We start from the raw sequence: 7,686 nt of genomic DNA, 5'->3' as shown, positions 1-7,686 counted from the left end.
GAACTTCACTAGGTCCTTCGCATCCTTCCAAACCAGCAGGCCTTGGTGAGGACTCCTTTTCACCACCACATCTAAAGTGCCCCACCCACCTCTCTGCTCCATTTTCCTTTATCACAGCCCTCTGTTCACAACTTGTAGCTGTTGGTTAATTAATTTGTTTGTTAGTTCCTTCTTTGTTTGCTCAGGTCTCCCTGCCTCTAACCAGAATATATACCCCTGGAGGCTAGAATCCTCATCTGTCCTGTTCTGTATTGCAGCAGCCCCAGTACGTGTCCAGCTACGCAACGCACATTTATTGAATGAATAAACCAACCCTTCCTGACCGCCCTGTAATTCCAACACCAAGTGTGACCAAAAATATCATTAAGTGGCAAAAGCAGAATATTATTTTCACAAATCTATAGGTTTTTCGATCTAGCAGATACCTAGAGATCAATTACTTTCATGTGCCTAGAAAAGATAAGTAACTTGTGCAAAGTCACAGAGCCGGAACCGGAAATACAATGAGATTCCACCCACGGGTCCTGAGTACGTTAAACTAGCAACTTGTCTTATAGCCCCCTCTACCCGCGTATCTTTAGTTCCTGTTGGACAGGGGACATACTTGTGAAAAACAAAGTACACGGGGGCTCAGTGGTAGGAGCACAGGTTTTGAGTTAGAAAGACATGGGTTTTCTCCCCCTAAACTTTCCAGCAGTGTGGCCTCACCCCTATGCCTTAACTTCCTCTTCAGTATCACGAGAACACCTCAAGGAGCAGTGTAAAGTGTGAACTTCTAGGGCACAGAGCTCGAAGAAGACCCCTGGTGATGAGCTTTCACTAATGTTGAAAAACATAGGTGTGGGCATTCCTCTTCCGATTCTAAGATCCAGGAATGGGAATAAAATGCATTTTGCATGCATTTGCATTTTGCAATAAAAATGCATGCCCCAATCTATACTACATACATTTTTGTAACTTCCATAAGAATAAAGCAACATCCAGCCTCCACACATGGAAAACGTAATTTCATAGAGCAGCGCGCTGTGAATTTCGTGTTCCAATTCTCCTGTTTTCTGAAATTAAGTTGCTGCCTTGCTCTCCACGGCAAGTTGTCCGATCCCTTTTTCTTTGCAGCGTGCACTGAGATTTCTTTTTAAAAAGGGGTTCATTATTTCCGGAATTACATCAGGCCTTTAGGATAACTGCTGAACACCCCTGCTGTCTATGCAAAACAAGACGCAACTGGCCAAGTCGGTGTCAGAAGTGTTAGCTCGCTTCTCTCACTGACGCTCATTCTATTTGACAATGACTGCGATGGTCCTTTAGGATAGGAGCAAACGCTTGTCGTTTTCCTCCAGTGTGGCAGTGATTTGAGGGCGAATGGACACGTTTTTACACAAGGCGGAAGCTCTCCTCTGTAAATGTGTCCCCCTCGGAGGTGTCCCTGCAACCCGAGGCGCCTCCACAAATATCACAACGTTGCGGCTGTAAACACAGCGCTCTTATCTGTAAGGGAGGCGCACTTACGTGTGTTTGGAATGTCTTTACAACAGAAGAACCATGAGACGGTAAAATAAAGGGCAAGGCTGAGGCTCAAGGCTTAGAGGTGTGATTTCAAAGCTCAGGAAAGGAGAACCAGCATGTTAGAGAAGCCCCCACCCTTCCCCCCTACCTCCCCCCACCCCAGCCCAACGGCCCGACGACAACCCCTGCAGCATTTCTGTCCAGCAACACTGGGCTGGAGCCACGCGAGGCCCCCCGGGGCCTCCCTCCTCGTGGGACTCTCGGCTTCGGGTTTCAAGCCAGGCTTCGCTGCACTTTAGACTTTGGGGTAACCAACCACCCACTTCCAACACAGACCAGCCTCCTAGGCCTCGCGCAGCCTCACGATCCGCGCGTCTTTGCAGGGCATCTGGAGAAAGGCAGCAGCTCGCCAAAGCGCGGATTGCTTTCAACCTCTCTCCCCTACGGGGACTATCGCCGGAAAGGCTCCCGTGCTCACCCCACCCTTCCTACCCGACTCACAGCCCCCCACGCCCCCGCCCCGGCTCCCGCGCACCTTCCCTCCGCTCGCTGCGCGCAGCCTTCGCCCCCGGGACCCTCGGCGGGGCCAGCGTGCAGGGCCTTTAAGGTCTCCCCACTCCCCTCCCGCTTCACGCTCGGGGCTAGTCTTCTCCCCGCCCCCAGGTCCCAGGGCAGGTTGCCGCGGGTCCCGGCCACGCCCCACTCGGCCCTAGGTCACGCCCTGTGGCTCTTGCCACGCCCTACCCGGCCCTAGGTCACGCCCCGCGGGCCCAGGACCCGCCCCGCCCGCCGCCCGTCCAAGTCCGGGTTCACTCCTGTCGGCTGCCTGTCCTAACCTTGAAGCGGGCAGTAGGCTGGTAGCCGCAGGATCCGTTCAGCTGCCGCACTGGAAGCCTACTTTCTCTGCGTGAGAGTCTATTGTAGATACCCCCCCGCCCCCCAATATCCCGGAAGGAGAGGTTTCTCGTCTCCCTCGAGTTCAGCTGAGTCGAAAGAATTAGGGGCTAGATCCCCCCAGGGGAAAGGAAGCAGCTGCATTTTCCCCAGACCCCAGGTCTCTGTAGAAAAGCCTGGAACATGGAGGCTTTAGTAGCTGTTGTAGCTTCCTCCAAGGATAACGGATCAGAGGGGGTGCACTGGCAGTTTGGTATCTTGAACAGGATTTGGATAATCATTCCGAACGCAAAGCGACTTTGGGTTGATTGTCCATTGTTTCATGTCCCTGGACCTGAGGTTTCTCATCCTTACCAGCAGAGTCTGGACGCTTGAAGTGGCCCTACGCTTCAGTGTCAGCTGGCTTAGGGAAAGTGAGTGCACCTGTCGACCAAACCTAGTGCTGGCAACAGTCGCGGCCATACAGGACAATACCCTTAGGTATTACACTGTATTCAATTAATTTTATCCTGAATTCTGGGGAAAAGAGGATGAGTACTCAGATGGCAAGAATCTCCAGGTGTCGTTTGGAAGGAAGGTAAACGTTTAGTAATTAACGATAATAATGATGATGATGATACTTCCTGAAGCCAATTCTCCTCCTCTAGGTACTGTGTGTAGGTTATCTTGCATAATTTTTTAGAACAGCCTACATGTGGTGGAATCGTTTCCTCTTCCAATTACAGATAAGAAAACAGATCCCGAAAGAGAAGTCCCTTGTGCCAGGCCAGGGCTAGAACGTGCTGTGGTCGATGTCACTACACCACACCTTCCCGGTAGAGAACAGGGCACTTTGGTAAGACGCTAGGTACTAAACTGATATATTTCAGTCAGAAAAAGAAGAGAAAAGGAAATGAAGGGGGGTGTGTGTGTGTGTGTGTGTGTGTGTGTGTGTGTTTTAAGGAGGGTAAAACTATAAGTTGGTTGGTGAAGGACAGGCAGGGGGACAAGACTGAAGGAGAGCAATGTTCCTTAAGGAGGTGGCTGCTTAAATCCTAGGAACAGGGAAGGGAATAAAAATAGGGCCCAAGAGTGAGAGAGATAAGAATAAATGTAGAGGTTAAGAACTCCAGAGGAAAGAGTGTTGAGAGAGTTCAATATCACTAGGGATGACTGGGGCTCACACGGAGATTGTTTAGTGAATAGATGGATGGAGGGAAGCTTCTAGAGAGATTTCAGTGCTGGCTACCCCTTCGATTGCCCGTGCTGCAACCATGAAGCCATATAAATGTGTACCTGACAATGGCTGTTAAAGAGAGGACTAAAAGTCCATCATTTATAATGCTTTGCATTTTACTAGTCTATGCTGCCAGAAGTGAAATTATACACAAGATTCATGTTAAAAATGACGTCAGCTTTTCTTTATGGAAGTTGCTAAATCCTCCACCGCCCACATTGCACCCATTGTACAAGGTTTGTGACGGATTTCACATGCAGGCTCTCACTTGTATGGCTTGACTCCCTAAAGACGGTGTTAAAGAGAAGCTAGTGTAGATTTTATTTCTCTTTGAAAGAAATCGCTTCAAGGAAACTTCCAATTAATACGTAGAAGTCTTATATTGGGAATTTTATCCAACTATTGTGAACACATCTGTTCGAACAAAGGGAGAGAAATCCACAGCAATCCAGTGTGCAACAGTGAAAAACGTTGATGTCATCCAGTATTTGAGTATATACTGTACGATTCCATTTCACATCATAGGTGATTTAAGCAGTACTGTTGGTGAAGCAGCAAATGCTGTCTTACTGAAAAATAATTAAAATAAACATTGTCCCGTGCTGGCCCCCCAAATCCGCTAGCCTTGAGGATAGGCAGGCAAGAATGGATGAAAGGGGTCCTGTATGGTGTTATGCTGTCCAAAATGATAATCTGTTATCAAGCCGTGTGCCCAACTTCATTTTTCAGCCTTTCCTCCTGGAAAAGCTTAACTTGGAGATAGTTTTTGAAACCTAGAACATCAATGTACTGCCATAGCTTGTGATGAAATAGCTGAGTTAAAAATCATATTATTAAGGAACCAAAGGTTTCCAAATCAATCTGTCAGCGAAGGGTTTAGTTCAAACGTGCTCTCCTATCCACAGTACCTGCTTTTCATTTTCATGGTATCTTTGAAGTTTGGTAGTACTTGTACTCAGAAACCCTAAATTGGCAGAGAGAATGAAATCAAAACCAAACATCCAAACCCCTCGCTGGTTGGGTTAAACTTCTGGAAAGCACTCAGGTTTTCATCACCTTAGTTAGTTGTTTTAAATATTTACACAAAAATAGTCTATAGGGAAAAAGAAAAAAAAAAAAAACCAAAGAGGTAAATATAAAGTAAGCCAGATAATTATCAGATGAGCAGCAGAAAAAAAAAAGCACAGCCAATGATATCAGTTTGTAAATGGTGTGGCTGTCGGGTTGTAACTGTTAATTGGAAGTTCAAGTTGACAGTGCTACAGAGATTTTCTTGGTTTAATTTTTAGTCATGGTGTGATAAACTAGTCCCATCATTTCCAGGAGATCTATTAGATACCAATGTCACAAGAGGGCCAGGACAGAACTTTCATCACACATTTTTCTATCAAATTCCTATTCTTTATACCTCCCAGAGAACACAAGAAATTACTCAGTATATTTTGGTACTTCATTTAGAGGCAAAGGAAGAATGAAATTAAAACTTTTCTAGTTCTTAAAGAGCTAAATTGAAAACACATAATCCCCCAATTCCAGAGACTTTTTAATGGAGACTCTCCCTTTACAAATCAGCCTTTAAAACCTTTTGTAGAAGCCAATGGTAAGTTGGTCTTTGGAACTGTTACCACTTTACAGACACTGTGAAACACAGTAGAACAGTTCCTCAAAAAATTAAGCATGGAATTAACAAACGACCCAGCAACTCCACGTCTGGGTATATATCCAAAAAAAGGTGAAAACATGGTGTGAACAGGTATTTGCACACCCATGCTGGTAACACTATTATTCACAATAGTCAAAAGGTGGCGATTCGACCCAAGTGTCCATTGGTGGACGAATGCATAAACAAAATGTGGTCTGTGCATCCAGTGGAACGTTGAAGACATTATGCTAAGTGAAATAAGTCAGATGCTAAAGGACAAATTTTGGTTGCTTTCACTTCCAGCGGTCAAATTCATGAAGACAGAATGTAGAATGGTGGTTCTCTGAGGCTGGAGGGAGGGGCAAGGAGGAGTTCATGTTTAATGGGCACAGAGTTTCGGTTTGGGAAGCTGAAAAAAATGGAGGTGGAGCGTGGTGACAGTAGACCAACAGTGTGAGCCTACTTAATGCTGTTGAACCGCACACATAAAGATGTGAAATTTCACGTTGCGAGTATTTTCCCATAACAAAAAATTTTGACCCTGAGACAGCTGTTTGTAACTTGTAAAAAGATGACGTGAATTTAGAACACCTGTTACTCTCACTAGATTTCCTACTATAAATAAAAGGTCATAAGGTTCAATTTTATCGTCATTAATTTCAAAATTTTATTTATTTATTTATTTATTTATTTATTTATTTAGAGACACACACAGAGCATCAGTAGGGGAGGGGCAGGGAGAGAGGGAGACACAGAATCCAAAGCAGGCTCCAGGCTCCAAGCTGTCAGCACAGAGCCCGACACAGGCCTTGAACTTACAAACCATGAGAACATGACCTAAGCCGAAGTCGGACGCTTAACTGACTGGGCCACCCAGGTACCCCCCAACCCCCCCAAAAAAAAACCCTTTTAAATTGAATTTCCTTTTTTTTTTTTTTTTTTCCTGTTGCCTAACAATTTCTTTTGGTGTTTATGACAGACTCAATTTTATTCAGTGGCTAGGTGCTCACTAAAGTCATGTCCTCCTTCTCCTGGGCAGGTAGCTATACTACATTTCCCAGCCCCCTTTGCGGTTAGGGGAGGTCTTGCCACTGGGTGCCAGCCAATGGGATGTAGTGGAAGTGGCAACCAGAAGCAGCCCCTGAAAAAAACCCCCACCCACCCCGCATCCTCCATTCTTTCTCCAGTGAAAAGTGTATTAAACCTTGGAGATGTGGGGATCATTTGTTACAGAAGATAGTCGACCCTGATTAATATAGTGTTTGTCCCGGTAAGAGAATTGGGCGGTTCTGTATGCAAATTAAAAAACCACTATCCCTTAGCCAGCTAGTATTAATGACTAATATTAGATGGCTTCCATTATGGCTTCCCAAATCCTTGAGAGAATTATTTAAGTGTTAGAGGCATCTGTTAGCACACAATAATGTGATTATTGATCTCTAATAAATACGGTGTTGAGAGCTAAGTTGAAGAGAATGAAATTAAATCCAAAAAACCCAGCAGGAAGCTATTCATTAACTGTAAGTCCAGGCATACGTGTCTGTGAAGAATACCAAATAGTAGTTGTCTCAGTCTTGAAAAACAAAACAATGTGGACTTGAAGCAAATGTTAAAGGGATGGCTTGAATTTATGATTCGAATAATTCGACTTTTTTTTTCCTTTACATAAGATGAAGAATTTCTTTGTTTTCATTTCAGGATCTTTATGATTGTGCGATTTTTTTTTTTTTTTTTTTTGCTATGGAATTAGTTTAAATTGCTATTCAGAAGCTTTGTTGAAATCATGGTTTGATATAGTTTGTCCTATGGGAAGACAACCTTTGCAACTTTAGTCCTTGAATTCTTCTGTGTGAGTTGTTGGCCAGATTGTGTCACTTAGTAAATATTGACAGAAGTGACAATATACTGGGATGTCTGAAAACACAGTAGGGCATAGAACTACCCTAAAATAACTGAAGAGAAGAGTTTGCTTCAATCTTCCAGGTAGAATATGGGGGGAAATCGGGGACAAATCGCCTGTCAGAGAGTGCTGGAAGCAGCTGTATTCTCAGTGAACAGTGTGGTGGGGAGGCACCAGTGACAATACCTTCAGACGTAGCTCCAGAGTCTGAAAGGCCTGACTTCAGTTCCTGGCTCCTTGTCTTTCTTACTGTGCGACCTCTTAATTTCCCTTAGTCGTGGTGCCCTCTATAAAACGAAAATCCTAATACCTCTCTCTGGCAGCTTGCTGGCTGTCCTGAAGATCCGTTCTGACTTTCTTTCACCCTAATAATTCAGCAGCGTTCGTCGCCACCCTGTTTTCGTTTTTGTTTAACTTTATTTCTTTATTTTGAGAGAGACAGAGACAGTGCAAGTGGGGGAGAGGGAGAGAGAGAGAATCCCAAGCAGGCTCCACGCTGCCGGTGCGTGAACCATGAGATCGTGACCT

This window comes from Lynx rufus, unplaced genomic scaffold (assembly GCF_022079265.1).
Source record: "Lynx rufus isolate CCGP_SWC_20201006 ecotype Redwood Valley unplaced genomic scaffold, mLynRuf1.p SCAF_7, whole genome shotgun sequence".
In the NCBI taxonomy this organism is placed as follows: Eukaryota; Metazoa; Chordata; class Mammalia; order Carnivora; family Felidae; genus Lynx; species Lynx rufus.
This window is presented reverse-complemented; position numbering follows the sequence as displayed.